This window comes from Hyposmocoma kahamanoa, unplaced genomic scaffold, assembly GCF_003589595.1.
Source record: "Hyposmocoma kahamanoa isolate Upper Pololo Valley unplaced genomic scaffold, ASM358959v1 64, whole genome shotgun sequence".
NCBI lineage: Eukaryota > Metazoa > Arthropoda > Insecta > Lepidoptera > Cosmopterigidae > Hyposmocoma > Hyposmocoma kahamanoa.
Window position 1 is genome coordinate 21,221,821 of NW_020653852.1, and position 19,614 is coordinate 21,241,434.

General features: G+C 36.7%; 1 pseudogene; it reads left to right on the forward strand.

Moving 5' to 3' along the window:
* The window catches only part of LOC113230703, a 407,414-nt pseudogene that overhangs the window by 370,903 nt on the left and 16,897 nt on the right, over positions 1–19,614 (forward strand).

Genomic DNA, 19,614 nt, shown 5'->3' on the forward strand with positions numbered 1-19,614 from the left:
ACGTGGAATTACATATAATTACCACGTTTTATTGAAATCGGTTACCGGAAAGTGCGCAAACCCGGATTCATTCCCTAGTTCGCCACTATACAGGACTTGACACAGGAGATAATAAAAATCGGTTCTCAGTACTAAAAGTATATTGAGAGAAAAAAACGCCTTGAATTGGAGAATAGCAAAATCAACCATTAAAATAATTGCTCCTTTTAATAAAATTTAGGCGCTATTTATAAAAATGAATCTTCAGGCGTGAACAGCCACCCTTAGAGGTGGATAATTTTCTTCCAAATTAAATGGGACCTCTTTCCAACAAAAAAATAATCACGAAAATCGTTTCATAAATACCGGAGTTATCGCGTAACATACATACAAAAAACACATAGAGTCGAACTGAGAACCTCCTCCGTTTTTTGAAGTCGGTTAACAAAGACACATTAACTTAACTAAAACTGACAGTTGAAATACAATAGAAAATTCTAAAACATACAACGCCATAGACTAATTGCGCCCGAATTGCGCATTCAAATTTCGCTTTCTGATTTCGCCGTTAGCTAGTGATGGGGTTCTCTTTTCCGAATATTTTACAATACATTTACTTTTCAACTAAAAGTACTGTTGGGATTTTCCAAGCTGCAATTTTTTAGTAGCATTAGAGCTCCTTGTGAAAGAGTTCGTCCAGGTAAGTACTGCCACCTTACCTATTCCTGCCGCCAAGCAGTCATGTCAGCATTACTGTGTTCCGTTTCCGGTTAAGGGTTACAGGCACATGAGATTTGTCAACTTATGTCACAAACTGTCAGGCGCAGTGGCAATGCCTCTCAGATCTTTGTGATTAGCTTTGAGTGGCCCTGCAACTGTTATGGACAGGCATGTAGTTACCACAGACCACATGAATACTAGTAATAGACTGGTTAGTGGGCGGGGTCCGCGTTACCTAGTTTATCACCAGACAGTGTCAGCAGTGTCAACAGCGCGTCAGTCGTCGTTCAAATGTGATACATGATTATTTTGTGGAGAAAATAGAAATATGCCATTATATTATGTCGCGTAAGAAGCCAAAGTTTAAAAAATACTCCGGGAGTGATTTCCTTCCACCGGTAAGTACTGAAAGTCTGTATTTTCTAATATTTTGAACAATACAATACTGTGATTTCGAAACAAAACTATTTTCTCGCAATTCGGTAATAACAATATACATTGGTTACTAGCCATCGCCGCCGTCAAAACACCAACTCGAATGACGCTCAATGAATTGCGTGCACTAGTGTCGTATTACACTTGGTACTGGGTCCGCGTGTTGTAATCAAATTATCGATATGTAGAAACTTTGTATTTATTGTACGGTTTTGGTTTAGTTCAATTTTTTTTTATTATGGGGGTACCAATGTGTAAACATAAATTGTTTACATGTATTTAAAAGCTAACAATTTTGATTACTTATATGTTTGGTCCCAACAATCGCAATAGTTGTTTTAAATTTTCAATTTAAGTATTAATATATATTGTATTAGTGGAAAAAAAGGAAATATAGATAGAAGTGGTACAGAGTCGATAATTTTACAATGCACGTAAGTTCGTGGAGTATCAAATGAAGACTTTATTAGAATGGAGATTTTCTTTCCCTTATCTACATGATTCCTATATCCCTACTTACTAATTTTACGTAACCTTCGTCCGCTTGAGTTCTTAATTTTATCACAGGCATGATTTACATTTGCAGTTTTTGTATTGATTTTTTTAGTTTTCCGCAGGATCCTTTTTAAAGGAGAAATGGGCTGAAGCAACAGGCAGTAAAAGCTGGGTACCTACTAAATGTAGCACCATTTGCTATAGGCATTTCATGACATCACATTAAATTATGTACATATGAATAACAACCGAAAAATTTATTAAGAAATAAATTATTTAGTTAATCAGGTAATATATGACATGAAACTCAGAGTCGCATTCACAAATTATAGTCCACATCTAAATGTGAAAACATTTCAGAAGCATTGTCAGTTATTTTTCGTCAAGTTTTCAGGAAACAAACGATTCGCTTCTTCGCCTTCGAAAATAAGTATCTTCATTTTCTTGACACGCTCGTCGACGCTATACGTGTAGTCATATTCAGTCAGTTCAGAAAGAGGTAATTGTTGACCAAATATATCATATTTCAGGGAGAATAAAGATTTTTATGATGGCTTAGTTTTAATATTTCAACCCTTCCAGTGATCGGCTTGACTTGAAATCTAGTAGGTTAATGAAAGTACGATTACAGTATAATAAATCATTAATACTGTGATTGTAGCATGTAGCTACGTATAGGCACGCATACGCCTGCATAGGATATATCAATTGATATTTGCGTGTAGTAAAACCTTACGCGTATTTGGTAACAAATGTGGGCGTGTAAAAGTCAGCTACGCTAGTTCTCGAAGTAATTGCTTTAAATGCCGTTTCCATGTACTCCGTGGTTAACCCTAATCATCGAGTATATAACCAGAAATAGAGACAAAATAAGGGCCATATATTCCTGGTAACACATTAGCGATACAGCTCTTATATATATCAACTCTCGTTTGCACTGCAATATAGACAGGCTAACTACTGACCTGCGTGTACGTCTCCGTATATTCCAAAAAATATTATATATTTATTGTAATAAAGATAATATCTCTAACAATGCCGTGCTGTTCTATTCGGTGGTGTGGGAAAAACAGCAAAATATCTAATTACAAAACAAGCAGAATCACGTTTCATTTGTAATTAAAAAATATTAAATATGTAATTTTGCAACATTCGTCCATTATAGCAAAGCTCAAGTTAACTGGTCGATTTGAAGTAAAACAATTGACGACACCCATTTAATAATAATATAATAACACACACACTTAACATAGCCCCGCACTAGGGAAACCCTGTGTTGCGGGTGCCATGGACACACATATAGACAAGCACAATTTACACCCAAACTCACGAGAGAAACAAATGTAGGTCATACAAATATTTCTCGCGGCCCGGGAATCGAACCTGGGACCTCTGCGTGGCAGTCCGGCATGGTAACCGTTCGGCCACAGAGGCAGCTGTCACCCGTCAATTGTTTCGAACTCGGGCTAGCCAATCGGAGCGCAGTTGTCTCAGTAATGATATGGCAGAATAGAGAATAGTTTTCAAACAAATTAAATGACATTTCGTCTCTATTTCTGGTTATATGCTCGATGATCCTAATTATAGCAAATGTAAAGCGATGCCTAGTTCAATATTCCGCTAGTTATGAAACATAATGTCGATATCAATTAAATGTCACACCCCTATCTGTAGATTGTCAATTTTTTGCTTTTGTTCCAAGAAGTTTGTGTTTATAGGATTCTTAGCGTTTATGTGACAAGTAATAATAAAACCTTATTAGATCCAAATAAGTTTCAGTTTTTTTTACCAAAAGTTTTTTATTATTGTCTATTTTCGTTTGATAATTTATAACCAATCCAAATTATGTTACTTTAGAACTAATGTAAGATTACGTATTCAAATGTGTGCGTGTGGCGGCACCGGTTTTGATACAAATGTTGCTTGATGCCATTTCCATTATTTTTAGTTTGTTTTTATTACTGATACAAAGATGGAACACATCTTAGTTGATTAAAAGCGATGACCCCGGCATGGCAATAGACACTGGTTTGAATCCAGTCAGATCGAAGGAAGAAGGTAGAAAAATTCCTCCATCTTTGTATTAATAATAATAAGTAATGTAAATTAAGTATATTAAATGACTAGGTTTTCTATATAATATCTGAATCACGTTATTTACTGGTAACACTTTTATAAATGTTGTAACAAGCGTGCAGATGTATGAAATCTCAAAATTAATCCTAGTAATGGAGTGCAAGGGCCCGTGACGTAAGCTGATTTTGCATAATGTATCCCAAATGAACTGAGAACAGAATCTTTGTAAGTTACTACAGTAAATGTTGGATACGCGCATTGTAGAAAATTACGGTTATACTTAGGGAATTGGATAAAAGTTCACCAGGAAAATCGGGAAAATCTCAATATCCCAGTGGACAGAATAAAGATTGTGACATACATAGCGTTTCAGCGGATATCACAAAAGTTGTGATGGCTTTGGTGGCCCAGCGGATAGCACGAAAGACGTGACGACCTTGGTCGAACAACGGGTAGCATAATAGGGGTGACCCTGCTCATAAAACTCAAGAAAACGATATCGATTCCCGATAAAACAGATTTAGGTAATAATCTATTCTAAATTGGTTCTAATATTTAATGTTCTTGATAGCCTGAATGTTTAAGTCGTTACTCTGGTACTGGTAAAGATTATTTGTACGTAATTATGGTTACAAAAATTTCAAATAGTTACTTGGAAAAACAAAATATATTTCAAACAAAAATATTGCCAAAAAATTGGCGAGCTTGGCAGATGCATCCGCAATAAAGTACGTAAAGCTGCCTTATATCACCCAACGCAAATAATTTTGCAAATTTTATTACTATAGGTACTTGCTTTAACACAGAGATTCCCCAATCATTTTGTTCCGTTTTGTTTTTCGAATCTTTTTTTAAATTTATGCCTATTTATTTGGTTTTTAGGTTTTACCGTGCAGCCTCCTTGGGTAGTAAAGGCCTTATTTGGGTAGTAAAGGCAACCAGCGCTTGTTATTAGGTCATTTCATATGCTATAGAGATTTGATGCTCGACTTTTTGTAAATTCATCAACTTCAAATATGTTTTTTAAACTCACTTTAATCTGTCAATTATATTTTTTAAAACCATATTACAAAGGCGTCCTACAAAAGTTTTGCATCATAATTATATTGTCTATGATACTTGCTACTAAACTAAGAAAGTTTCTGTACACAGAACTACGATGAGTTTCAAACAAAGAACATCGTATTTCTACTAATTAAAGGAGTCTCCGTAAATACGAGTTTTTCTGAACAGAATAACATCACTATATTTGTGAAATTATTAAAATTAAAATCTTTTAATAAATAATGTCAAAACCTAAATAACATCAAAATATTTTATTAAATAATATCAAAAAGAAAACTGTGGTCACACTCGTGAACCGTTCACACCTCAAATCACCCGATTTTTTTTTCTTTTCGCTGACATAGACTCTTTCCAGGTTAAAATCGGTAACTTTGTGAATCATCGCTTTGACACTAAATCCCCGTTAATAACCAAAAGCAACGTCTTTATGTAACACATAAGCACACCTAAGTTACATGCAAGTAATCACAAAAGTAATACGTGAGAAAGCACCTGCGCTAGTTACGTATATCAACACGTAAACGTAATGGAAACAACCAGGTAGAATTCTATTGTAGGATCCAGTAACTTTATTTGTCACCATAAAAAAAGAAAAAAGTACCCAAAGTATTTGGAAACCTAACGGCTTCCCAGGTTATAAAATTTTCAATTTACAATTTCTTTTTCTACAGGTGTCATGGATCAGACATCGTGACATACATCTACTGACATCGGGCAGAATGACATACACCTCGGACCAGAGGTTCATCAGCGTACACAATCCTCACACTGAGGACTGGATATTGAAAGTAAGCATACTTTTCCGATGTTACTTCAGGTGATGTTTATACTGCACTAGTGCAGTGTTGATAGAATCACGACGCCAGCCCCCTACACCCTGCACGCCTGCAAGATGCCTCATCACGCCTCGTTTGAAGGACACCACATCATGAGAGGAAAGGAATACATGCATACAAAATATGAATAATGTGTAGAAATTAATTAGTACGTAGCTTAGTTTGTAATCCGTTCTAGAATATCATTCTCAATTTGTTTTGTTATTGGATAAAGTAATAACCGAACAGGGCGATTCACCTGTTCTCAGCAATTCATCATCAAAATATACTGGGACGTAGAATGTTACGTCTTTAAGAAGTTTTACCGCATAGTCCGCCATGCTGATCCAATTTGGATTGGGGATACGTTTTTCAACAGTTGGGAGCCTTCTTCGGCTCGCAAATTTCGTCAACGTGTTTTTCTTTTACGTCAGCGTTATCGAGAAGTATTGGATTATGAATTATAAAGACTTGTACGGCGGCCATATTGAAAAATGGCGGAAAAATTAAACAGAGTGACAAATTGAATGACAAATATCTAATCCGAATATGTAAAAAAAAACAAAACAAAAAAACTCGTGCCATTTTATAGTACTACACACTCTTCATTTGGGCTGCTATAGAGATTTGAAACAATGCTCTATGAAACAGCGCCTGTCAATCCTTCGTACTTAAACAGTGCTATTAATTATCTCAGTACAGAGTACTAAACAAACCGACCTCAAAAGTAAGTGGAATTACTTCTATTTGCAAAGTTTTATTGAAATCGTTTACCGGAAAGTGCGCAAACCCGGATTCATCCCCTAGTTCGCCACAATACGGAACTTGACACAGGAGATAATAAAAATCGGTTCTCACTACTCAAAGTATATTGAGAGAGAAAAACGCCTTGAATTGAATTGAATTAGAGAATAGCAAAATCAACCATTAAAATAATTGCTCCTTAGAATAAAAGTTAAGCGCTATTTATAAAACTGAATCTTCATGCGTGGACAGCCACCCTTAAAGGTGGATGATTTTCTTCAAAATTAAATAGGACCACTATGGAGGTACTTCCCAACAAAAAAGAATCATGAAAATCGGTTCACAAATACCGGAGTTATCGCGTAACATACATACAAAAAAACGTACTGTCGAATTGAGAACCTACTCCTTTTTTTGAAGTCGGTTCAAAATAATTCAATTTTCCCTTCATAATATTTTGATCGTAGCTTAGGACAGACAAAATTGAGCAGATTGAGTTTCTATCCATCGTAATTGAACTATAAATTGCGATGGACAGAAAGATGCTCAAGTTAATGAAACAAAATTTTTGGGCATTACTCTTAACTTAATAACATCACAAAAAACTGCTCTTTTATAATCTCGTTTATAATATTAATAATAATAATAAGAATTAAATTTATCTATTGAGACAACTGAGATCCAATCAAATGTTAGTACGTACAGACTTTAAACTATATTAGTACTTATATTTTACCAGTGGCTGTATTGTTTATTAAGTGCCGCGTAATTGGGCACTCATTCCTGTCAGCAACTGTCTTCACGAGGCTATTGGGGCTGTCACGTATTCTCTTCAGTAGCGACGCCGACTTTTTACGTACAACAGCCGTGAAACTATAAACGCACGCGTCAGTGAACATGGCTGAGGCACTGCAGAAACGTGACAGCCCCAACAGCGTCCTGAAGGCGTTGATGTATTGCAAGAACAGAGCATTCCGAGAACACTGAGTGTAGCTGTACTGTATGTAGCCTCTAGTTTGCGATGTGGACTACTACTCTGGGGAAATGTTGCTGCAACACACATTATGCCACTATTTAAAACTCAGAAGAAATGTGTCAGGGCCATATTTGGTGTGGGTCAGCGAGAGAGTTTTGCACCTTACTTTAGGAAACTGAAGAGATTAACCCTACCATCGATGTATATTTACGAGGCCTGTGTACATGTCAAACAACATCTAAGTAACTTAAATATAGTCTAGAACTAGATATCCTAGAAACACAAGGAATAAAATAGAAATATCGCCCAAACAACGTCCAGGAATTTTACAGAAGAACGATGTTCGTATTAGCACCCAAATTATTTTATAAATTACCGAATGTTGTTAAAGAATTAAATTGTAGACAATTTAAAATTGAAATTGCATAATTTGTTAGTTACAATAGTATAACAATATAGACGATTTTTGCTTGATAACATAAAATGTTAAATTTGACTATTGTATGCATTGACTTACAATTATATGGATGTCGGGTCCGCGCTAAAAAGTGTCCGAACTTATAGGGCGTTAAAATCGTATACAGAGCGTCATTCACGCTTTAGTCTTCGTTTGTTTCTTCTGACAGACAATTTAGACATTACAATTTAAATTCAACGTTTTAGCTTTTTCGTATTCCTTTACACGTCACTACGTTTAAATAAACCTATTTGATTATGACTTGGGACATTTTTTTCGTGGTTTTTGTATTAGACCCGTCGTCCATTTTTTTGTAAGTCAATGATTGTATGTCATATTTTTGACTTCCTATTTTCCGGTTAAATTCCAATTAATGTTTGTTTAAGCTATTGTATTAATTAAATTTTAATGCATGCTACATCAAAAATGAAAAAAGGATGATGTAATATATTCGAATGCCAAGTTTATGGTGAACAAGTACGATCTAATATAATATACTATAACACTTGCAATGTTAACTACATTCTTCAGCGAATAAATACCTTGTATTCTTGTATTTTGAGTCCTGACATCAATATGTAGGATGGAACTTGTCGACTAAGGAACATTTCTCGGCACAGATCCATAACACGACTAACAACATAATTTGCATAACATACCATAACGTAACATCGCATCATGTCCCAATACTCCTCGTTTATGTAGTGATAAGGCATCGTTATAAACGTCACTGCAACTCCACTGAACTACACAGGCTACACGGGTAAATACACCAACGATGTAGAGGTTGGTAAGGGTTTGTTTTGACCTTGCCGAATATTCGCTACATGTTCGATTGACGCGGTATCTCGCACAGAATATCAAATAGAAAAATGTTTAAAAATAAGGAAGTGTTTTTTTTTTACATGCTTGGTATGGATATTAGCTGCTCATTCGCCTCTTCAAATATTTATTTCATTCAATCTGTCACCTTGTACAAAAAAAAACCGAACGACCAAACGATGACATTGGACCCAAAGGGTAGCACGGTAGGCTCTGGACGAGGGAATCCCGGATTCAATTCCCGGTAAGACCAATTTGAGAAATGTACTGTTCTAGATTGGTTCTCGTCTGGGTGTTCTGGGATGTACCACAGTGTGAATTCCATCGTTCTGGTGAATTCTCTAGTATGAAACCAAGCAATTGCTTATTATTATTATTATTATTATTAAACACGCATTTAAGAGCTCCTAAAGATTTCGGAGTAATTTGCATCCAAAACAGAATTTTTTTCCGGCGCCATTTTGGATTCGCGATTTTTGTTTTTTGTCACAGACAGATGACCCCTGTTATCTTTGACATGAACGTGTCAATAAATTCTAAATATTGCCTACAAGGTCAACGGTCCTCCAAGAACGATATCCCATCTAAGACAAATAGCGATAAGGAAATAAAATGTCAATATCCTTGAGGCAAGACTAATTCGTGACACAAAACACAGAGAACTTGGCAACGCCGCACAATGTAGAATCTAATTCACTCTCATACAAATATCAAACATCATCGTCTTGGCCGTATGCCAGAACCAATAACTTAATATTATGTGACGTTCCATGTGAAGAGCTACCATTTTGAAATACAGGATGTAAACTTGAACTTAAAACTTAATTTTTCCTTTATTTTCCTTAAAATGGAGTGGAGTGTTAAAAAACTTTAAGGGATTAATAGATTCAGGCGTTACTTTGCGGAAGTCCATGTTAACAATAATCTCAGTACAGAGTTACTAAAAACAACGATCAAAAGTACATGGAATTACATCTATTTGCCAAGTTTTATTGGAATATCCCCTAGTTTGCCACTATACAGGACTTGACACAGGAAATAATAAAAATCGGTTCTCACTACTCAAAGTATATTGAGAGAGAAAAACGCCTTGAATTGGAGAATAGCATAATCAACCATTATAATAAAATTTAGGCGCTGTTTATAAAAATGAATGTTCATGCGTGATTAGCCACCCTTAGAGGTGGATGATTTTCTTCAAAATGAAATGGGACCACTAAAAGATACCCGACACGTGTTTCGCCTCTCAGGCGAAGAGATAATCTTCGACCGAGCATCGAGCAGTCAACAGCCCCTGAGGATGCCTCGTGGACATGCGAAACATGGGTCGGGTATATTTTTGGTGATTGTTTGTGACTGTAGCTTCGCTTGTGTTATTTATTTTATTGGGTGGTTATTATTTTAGAGGGTGGGATAATTAACTGCATGAAAAAATATTCAACACAAGCGCAGCTATTTTGCACGATTTAAACTTCACCGCGCAAATTAATTTACTTCCATTTTTATTAAACTATAAGGGTACGTACAGATCCGGGAAATGCACCGCAAATGTGCTTGTTTACGAAACACACACGTGCATTAAGTAGTACGATCTGTTCGCGTCTGTATTTGCTTGCTTTGCATGAGATGTGATTACCCAGGCGCACTTAACTGCATTCGCATTTGTCAGACACAACCTAACGAAAGCTAAAGAATATGAAAACAACTTCATACATGCAATCATAAGCTTGTACATGTAGATATCATTTTCGCTTTTATGATGCCATGAGGTTGCCAAGTTTTGAAAGTGTTTTGTTTAAATTATTTTTTCATTTAAATACTTTTTTTTTTCAACACACGCAAGAATAAGAAATATTAAACGGCATTATACGAGGACACCATGATCATCTTGCTTTAATAAATCAACCTGTATGTGAACTGGCCTTGGTGTACTAGTTTTCACGAAATAAAAAAATAAAACCGGCCAAATGTAAGTCGAACTTGTGGTCTTAGTTTTCTTTGCGATTTTTTTTTAAATAGTTTTTGTTTGAGTGTGAAGCGAGAAATGAACTTGGATTATCAAAGATAAAATAAAAGTTCCTTTTCAACACCTCTACCGCATACTTACAGTTTCAAAGTCATAAGCGGACGCGTAAATTTTTTTAAAACTAGTTTAAGGTCTTGTGACCGCTGCATAATTTGCCATAAAATCGCTGGCGGCTTCGACATTATAAACTCATTGCGGTGCCAAAGCTGATGAAATTGATTCGAATAAATTACATTGGATAACGCGTTGAAAGAAGATTAACGTACATACATTGACTTACAATTATATGGACGTCGGGTCCGCGCTAAAAAGTGTCCGCACTTCTAAGGCGCTAAAATCGTATACAGAGCGCGACACTCCGCTTTAGTCTTCATTTGTTCTACTGACAGCGCGATACTGCGATGACATTACAATTTAAATTTCGAATAGGTTGACTTGGGACATTTTTTACGTGGTTTTTGTATTAGACCCGTCGTCCATTTATTTGTAAGTCAATGCGTACATACGTCTATATTTTTATTATATACATAAACTGGAAGTAGTCAGTATGTCATACATTTGTATTGCAAATTTGAGTTCTTTTTGTGTCCGCTAGGGGCACTGTATATTTGTAACATAAACATTTGATGCAGTCGCTGAGTTTTTCGACAGTACAAGCTCGTTTTGGTGGTAAAATTCATATGAATTTAAATTCAAAATAATCTTTATTTCATAGGTAAGCATTATTACACTTGAAATCGTCACAATGGTTAAACTCTACCGTTCATTCGTAAGGCAGATTCCCCGGAGAAGAATGAGCAAGACACTCTAGGGGTTACTCTTTGTAAATAACATTTGTACATATTCAACATTTAGAATATATTTTTTTGTTTTGGAACATCAGAGATCGAGACTACCTCCATGAGCTAAACGGGTTACTACCACGGATTTTTGTCATCCAAGTACGCAGAAGTTGTATAATAACCTTTAGTATAAAGTTTTTGTTTCACTATAGTTTTAAACTTCGTGAAAGGCAAATTTTGTATATCAACCGGAATCTTGTTATAGAAGCGTATATATTGCCCCTTAAATGATTTTTTGACTTTGTTTGTTTTTTGACTCCACGAAGCTAGGTAAGTCATTAATATAAACTAAAAACAAAAATGGGCCTAGAATTGAACCTTGAGGGACACCCATGCTAATTGCAGACCCTGATGATCTCGTACCGTTAACATCGACCCTCTGTACCCTACCACGCAAATACGATTTAAGAAGATCGAGGTCACGTCCCGCCACACCACAATCATGGTGCACACAATCAAAAGCCTTGAAAAGGTCACAAAAGACACCAATAGCATCATGTGAGTCTTCCCATGCATCAAATATATGATTCATCAACTCGACACCAGCATCGCGACCCCGAGTGAAACCAAATTGTTTAGGAGACATTAAGTTATTACTATAAAAATGTGCACACATCTGATTTAGAATATTTCCTCAAATATTTTACTGAGAGTTGGCAGTATTGATATAGGTCTGAAATTGGTGGGGTCTGAAATACTACCGGATTTGAAAATGGGAATAATTTTACTTTGGTTCATGAGGTCAGGAAAGACACCATCGTCAACACATTTATTAAAGACACAGGCTAAATAAGACGCAATACAATCAACTATAGAACTAATTAATCTGACTGAAAGACCATCAAGATCAGCAGTATTTTTTATGTTTATAGACTTAAAGGCTTTAACAATGTCGTTTGGAAATACATGACGGAACCTTAAATTAGTGATACTAACTGCATTATTTTCTTTTAGTAAGGATTCAGTGGCGGTGGGAGATGAATTTAACGACTTAGTAGTTAAAATTGGAATGTCATTAAAAAAATGTTTAAATATTTTAGCAACTTCTGCGTCTGTTTACAATTTTGTCATTAAATCTTAGTTGAAAACCTAAGTTTTATAATGTTCCAAGCCGTTTTTAATACATTCGCGCTGCAAATTGTCAAGCAAATTCCAAATTATCGAGTAACAACGTTGCAAAAAAATTTACATTTGTACATTAGATTTGTATTCTGAAAACATAAGAAATAATTTGTCTTACAATAATATGGTTCATTTTGTGATACAACGCTACAGTATGTACGAAGGCTGTAGTGTGATTTAGATAGTCAGAATTGAGGCCTAATTTCAAGGTTTATTGAATTACTACATCCTCCGTTTAAGGCGTTTTCGACACAAACGTGGGTTAGGGCGATTTTGAATTAAGTTTTGTCTTGTACGAGGGTAAATTGAAAGATTTTAACGTAAAAAATAAAAAGTGAAAAATAGTGAAAATTTCAAATCATCATTTACTTTTATATACTTTTGTATTTATTGAGTTTTTGTGAAATAATTCCACTAGTATGAATACAAAGACCGAACAAACAAAAAAAAATTCGTCGTATGGGTGGGAATTGAACACACGTTCATGCTGCAGCGTAGCATTGCGCTAACCATCTGAGCTGTGTTTTTGTTATAGATCTTTGTATCGACTTTTCAGCATTCGTCGCCGCTAGTGACATCTAGTGAGAGATTTTTGAATAACCTTCTCATTTAATTTTATTTACATCCAGGGAAGTAATGAAATCTTACCTATTTCTGCTGTCAAGCTGTAATGTGAGTAGTTTTGGTTTTGAAGGGTAAATACAGATGCTGATGAAATTACAGGCATATGGGACTTATCAACTTAGATTTCAGGGTGGCAGGCGCAGTGGCAGTGCCCCTCAAATCTTTGCGAAAGCTGTGAGTGGCACTGTAACTGTTTAGGACAGGCGTGTCGCTTACCAACAGTCGCATAACTTGTTCGTCTCGTCACTCGGTATAATAAAAAAGTTCGTGAATAAAACTTGCAAGTTTCTAGGTTGACAATCTCTGGAAAACATGTGAAGTCCCCATTAGAGCAGCGTGATGGGATAACCTAAACGCTCTCCATTGAAGAGCTGGAGGAGAGGCCTAGAAGTGGGACTTTTGATAGGTTAATAATGATGGCGATTTATTTTATTTTATTGAATATCATGATATTTTTTACCGATCGTATGAGTCGTCTTTAAGATAATATTCAACAAATAAATATTAAACAATACTTCTTACATGTTTTCAGATATTAATAAAAGTTCAATTTAAAAGTGTAAAGCATGAAACACACAGAGAACGGGTGCGGGTCGGGCACGTGCTGGGTCGGGGGTACGGCGGGTGTAATTCCGTGTGTTTATATGGACGACAACAAACGAAACCCGACTAGCATTCGTGTATTTGAGGGAGAAATTGAAACATATTTATAAATAATTCAACATTCATTTATTCTATAGCCAAATAGAATAGAATAGAATCGTTTATTTCATGTTATCAATGTCACAATATTACAATTGAAAATACAATGTCAAGGGATAACTATGATCGTCAGTAACAAAATAATAATAATAATAATAATGAATATAAAATAAAGTAGTATAACTACTGCTTGTCGAACAAAATAAAATTAAAATTGTTTCAAAAGAAACTCATCGACACTGTACAATTCAATATCCAATAAAAGGATTTTTAGTCGGGTACAACACGTTTCATCGTTTCTAACACTTTTCAGGTCTGTGGGTAGATGTTCGTAGAATCGGGGACCTATTACCCGCGGATTTCTAGTTGCCAGTTCGGTACGGTGGGCAACGGATTTTAGTGTTCCTGCGTTTCGTAACGCTCCGCCTCCGCCCGTACGTCGCTCATAAGTAGCCAAGTTTTGACGCGCATAAACTATTATATCATAAATATATTGTGAGTACATGGTCATTATATTGTATTTCTTAAAAAGGTTTCTGCAGGTCTGACCCTTTTTTATGCCTACTATTGTTCTTAGTGCACGTTTTTGAAGAATAAATACCCTAATCGACTCAGTTGAGTTACCCCACAGTGTGATGCCATAAGACATCAACGAATGAAAATATGCATAATACGTCTGCCTCAATACCACATTGGAGACAAGAGGACGCAGTTTCCTCAGTGCGTATGCAGCACTTCCAAGTTTTTGACATAGAGTTTGTATATGTGACTTCCAGTTAAAATTTGAGTCTAGTGTTAAACCCAAGAATTTACAGGTGTTACATAATGGAACAATGGAGGTGATAATTGGCTTTGTTATAGAATTTCTTCCTGAGAACAACATAAGGTTTGACTTCGATTCGTTAAGAATAAGTCCATTCGCAGAGAACCACTCACACAGCTGCTCATACGTGCAGGCTAATTTTTCTTCCAACTCGTTGTAGGTTTTAGCACACACTATAACGGTTGTATCGTCCGCAAATAGAACCACAAGACCCCCTGATATAAGGTATGGCAGATCATTGATGAATGCCAGGAATAGTGTATTACCTAGGGCGGATCCCTGTGGGATGCCAATGGTGACGTCACCAGCCGCTGACCTAGTTGTTGTACCGTTTGTACTGACCTGAACCGTTTGCCGTCTGTTTGATAAATAAGACTTTAATAGGTTATGGGCGACTCCGTTGACGCCATACACAGATAACTTTTGAATTAATAAATCATTTTCAATTACATCGAACGCCTTTGTTAGGTCACAAAAAATACAAAATAGTAAAGTAGCCCACAACCGAGGCGTTGCAGCATAATAATAACAATTAGCATAAAATTTCAAAACTACTAAAAATAGATAATTAATTAGTGATTTACAACGATACGTGACAGTTCAGAGCAACCAACTTGCCGTGTCCACAGTCGAACAACATCTGATCTGTCGAAAGCGACATTGTCCTTTTATAGCAAATAGCAAACAACCAGGTGGCTAAGTGGGAGTGAACACCTGTTTCAACTAATGATCGACTATTAAGCACGTGTTACTGCTAACGATTGACTAATGGTTGACAATTAAGCACGTGTTCCTACTAACAATTGACTCGTGTTGACGCTATTGGCTTGTTGACAAAATCGAGTAGTTTTCTTAAAAATTATAGACTTTTTTTATTTATCTCCCATATATTATATGGACGACTACACACCGAGCATGGGCGCGGGACGGACGCACGCACATATATATACACGAAATTACACCCGCCGCGGTCCCGACCCGACCGGAACCCGACCCGTACCCGCTCTCTGTGTGTTTTACGCCTAAATCTGCTTATTGGATAGACATATTGGATAGCGATAGCAATGCGGGCGGCGGCTTGCGCGACTTGATCAAAATGCCAAGGTTTGCATGCTTAAGAATCGATACTACGTCAGCTCGAATCTAAGTTTTTCCTGTACTAATACGGTTCATTTTGCTTAGATCCAGCGGTCCAGCCGTGTCCCTTACATTGGCTTTATTTCAGAATTTATTTTTTTACAATCGAAACTCGAGCCTTTTGAAAAATGTATATCTATAGCCGCTATTTGGTTTCGCAAATTAGAAAAGGATTCAGTTTAAATACAAGTTTTTATAAATAAAAATTATTATTCTGCATTGCTAAATAAATACTCTCCGTCCTACAACAAAAACATCTCAAATAAAATGCAGTAATACACCGCAAATCCTGCACTTAAAAAGCACTAATGAAATTGTTGGTGTTCTTGGGTAAATATGATAATATTCCGTTTGAGTGGTTCTAACGTATACCATGAAATTACTCCTTAAAGTATAGTTTATAAACATTTATATTCAGGGTAAACTTAAAAAACGCTACTTACGGTATGTTTTCAATAAATAAACACCGAAATCATCAGCTTAAACAATAACACACACGATTGTCGTGACGTATTTTTGAAGTTGTTTATTTTTTTTTAAATGACAGACCCATGCATTAAAAACTTTATGGTTTGCTAGAGTAGTTACCGAAATAGCAATTAGTATTAGTTCTTTTACCTGTTATAACTTCGATATTCGGCACCTCGAGGTGTGGTATCCGTCTACGGCTGCATGTATCGCGTGAGCGGATATGTCGTCTGAGGAAATAATTTCAGCAGTTTTTGAAAGAAAGACCATCAATACGGAACAGCAAACGTATCGATCATAAAAATAGAAGGATTATTATTAATCACTACATAAAGAAGAATATTCGTTCGTGAGTAAAGTGTTAAGATTCCTACTCTGGCTTGATATTTTCAAGAATATAGTCAAACGTTTCTATGGTCATTACAGCGTAATCATAGAACTTATCCGTATTTTGTCTTTGATATTTGTAATTTTACCTTTAACTCGCCTTTTCGCTTTCTTTGTTTTTAGTACAGATTCTCTCTCTCTGTCTTCTTTTTCCCATAATAACTCATACTGAATAACTGAGCGATCTGCGCGCTAGCATCGAGGACGGCCACTTTTGCCGCACCGGCCGTGATGCTGTTGCCACCGCGCCGCCGTCCGCTGACGTCTAGTTTGCGCCCATATTGTGTTTACCTCGGGCATCGCGGTATAGGCGTTGTATAATACGATAAGTACTGTTAAGCGCGGTGCACTCGAGTTGCACGGACTAATCATATCGCGTAACCATGGCATTGTGAAGGGCCCAAAGCGTTAGTTTTTTTTAAACAAAATACGCGACTTGACTCCGGAAAAAAATTGTTTTATTTCCTACGTGTAAAAATCGCATAGGTAAACCTATAAATTCGATAGTAAGTGAGGAGCGTTGGAATAACACCCGATAATCATATTTTGTATTGTTCTTCTTAATTAATCCCAAACGGTAGTTTTGTTCCGAAAAAACGCAATATCTGTTTTTGTTCCGAAGCTTCTCGATTATGTTTTTTTTTACACAATGTGGAATTTGAATCTTGAGTAAATAGATTAAGGTTACAATTAGTTTAATTTTATTTGGATATTGTTCGACCAGTGTGTGTGTTGCCAGTGATATCTTATGGCACTGAGACGTGGCCACTCACTGTGGGCCTTATAAGAAGGTTCAAGGTCACATTACGAGGTCGAATCAGTCGTGAGGATATCCTAAAAGGAAACCTGAATAACCGACATAGCCTAAATAACCGCGTACTGACGCAGCGTGGGCAGACCGCCCACAAGATGGACTGATGGCGTGGTGCAGGTTGCAGAAATCCGATGGATATGTACATGTGACGCAGGACAGATCGTTGTGGCATTCTTTAGGGGGAGGGGGGGCTATGTTCAGCAGTGGACGTGTTACGGCTGATATGATAATTGTATTTTGATGTGTCCTTATAGACTTTATAATTATCGATATAACGAAAATAATAGTATGCAATATATTTAGTATGATAATTAAAATGACAACAACTATACGCTTATTGAGCTGTTTTTTAGTATCATGTACAAAGACCTCTTTATCCATTGATATACTTTCTAAAACTCTCTACAAAGCCAACACAAATCTATTCGTGTCCAAACGACAGTTTGGAACCATTCAAGTCAATGGCTTTTTGATGCTCCCGCTGCTAAGTTGTCACTGTTGATGGCACAAAAATTTGAATATTTTCGTAGTTCCAATGCTTGGATATTTGGTGTTTTAGGTTAACGCATCGATGGCGTTTCGAGGTTAACGGTGCGCGTATCTTCCTTATTTGAGACCTTAAATCCGTGGAGTCCCAACGCCCTTTCTGTGTACAATATCGTTATCTTAAAAATTTATGAACCAAATGGAAGACCCGAGGGCTGGCAGCTAACTTGCTAAGTTTAATTGAACTGTGATGAGACTTTAGGTTACCACACAGGTTACAGACTTTAGGTTATATTCGACGTTTTAGCTTCGTATTCCATACATACCTCAATCATACACCCACCTGCGCAAACTCACACTTGCGTACACTTACTCTCGTCACTCACATGGGGGATATATGCGTCCACACACACTGGCTGAGAGAGAGAGATTTTGGTAATTATTTTGGTTAATATTTAGAATCATACCTCACCCAATGGCCTAAAGATTCTGACCTGATGTTCCTCGATACAACGTGCAGGGATTAGATACTCGTATACTCTACTTGTGCTGGAATCAACACCACCTACTACTTCAATTATTATTATTACCCACTCGCTTGTGTTGTGAGCGGTAATCAGGCGGTGTTAGCACTAGGTTAACATTAGAAGTTCATTGTATCTGTCATTTATGCTTCTTGCCAATCTCATGTTTTTTTTAATTTCTACGTTAAACACTAAAGACGTAAATATTTGCCACAGATAAGATTCCCGCAGCGGCGCGATTCTGGCGTGTACGAGTGCCAAGTGGGCACCACTCCACCCATCGGCCATCGGATGTACCTCTCTGTTGTCGGTATGTATATTTTCCACCTTCTAAACCGATGGAAGACCTAAATTTTTTTTTGTGACACCAACTGACGGGACGGTGCGTCTGGTCGTCAGCGACACACCCTTACCATAGCAGTTTATTTATTTATTTATTGTCTTCGGGTTAACGACAGCACACTAATTGTATATAGAATTCCAATAAAGAAAATACAAATAGATTGAACTAATTACGGTTACCATGCCGAACTGTCACGCAGAGGTCCGAGGTTCGATTTTCGGGCCGGGAGAAATATTTATTTCTATCGTGAGTTTGGGTGTAATTTGTGGTTGTCTATGAGTGTGTCCATGGCACCCGAAACACGGGGTTTCCCTAGTGCTGGAGCTGTGTTGAGTGTGTGCATTATTGATGTTAAAACGGTAATGAAAATTGTTTGCCTGTGTGGAACGTGTTTGTGTGGGGTGTGCTTGTGTGGGATGTGTTTGTGTGGGGTGTGAATGTGTAAGGTGTGTTTATGTAATAATAAGCAATGAGAAATGTTTATGTATATAACATAAATATTTAAAGATCCAATGCCATTCCAAGCTTTAAATCGCAAAGATCAGAAGGACTATGCGCCCGTCACTATGCGACATACCTAAGTTAAAAAGTCCCGTGTGCCTGTAATTTCACCAGAATATTTACTCTTCAAAACCGGAAAGCAATAATGCTCATATAACTGCTAGGCGGTCATTGACTTACAATTGTCCGCGCTAAAAAGTGTCCGAACTTATAGGGCGTTAAAATCGTATA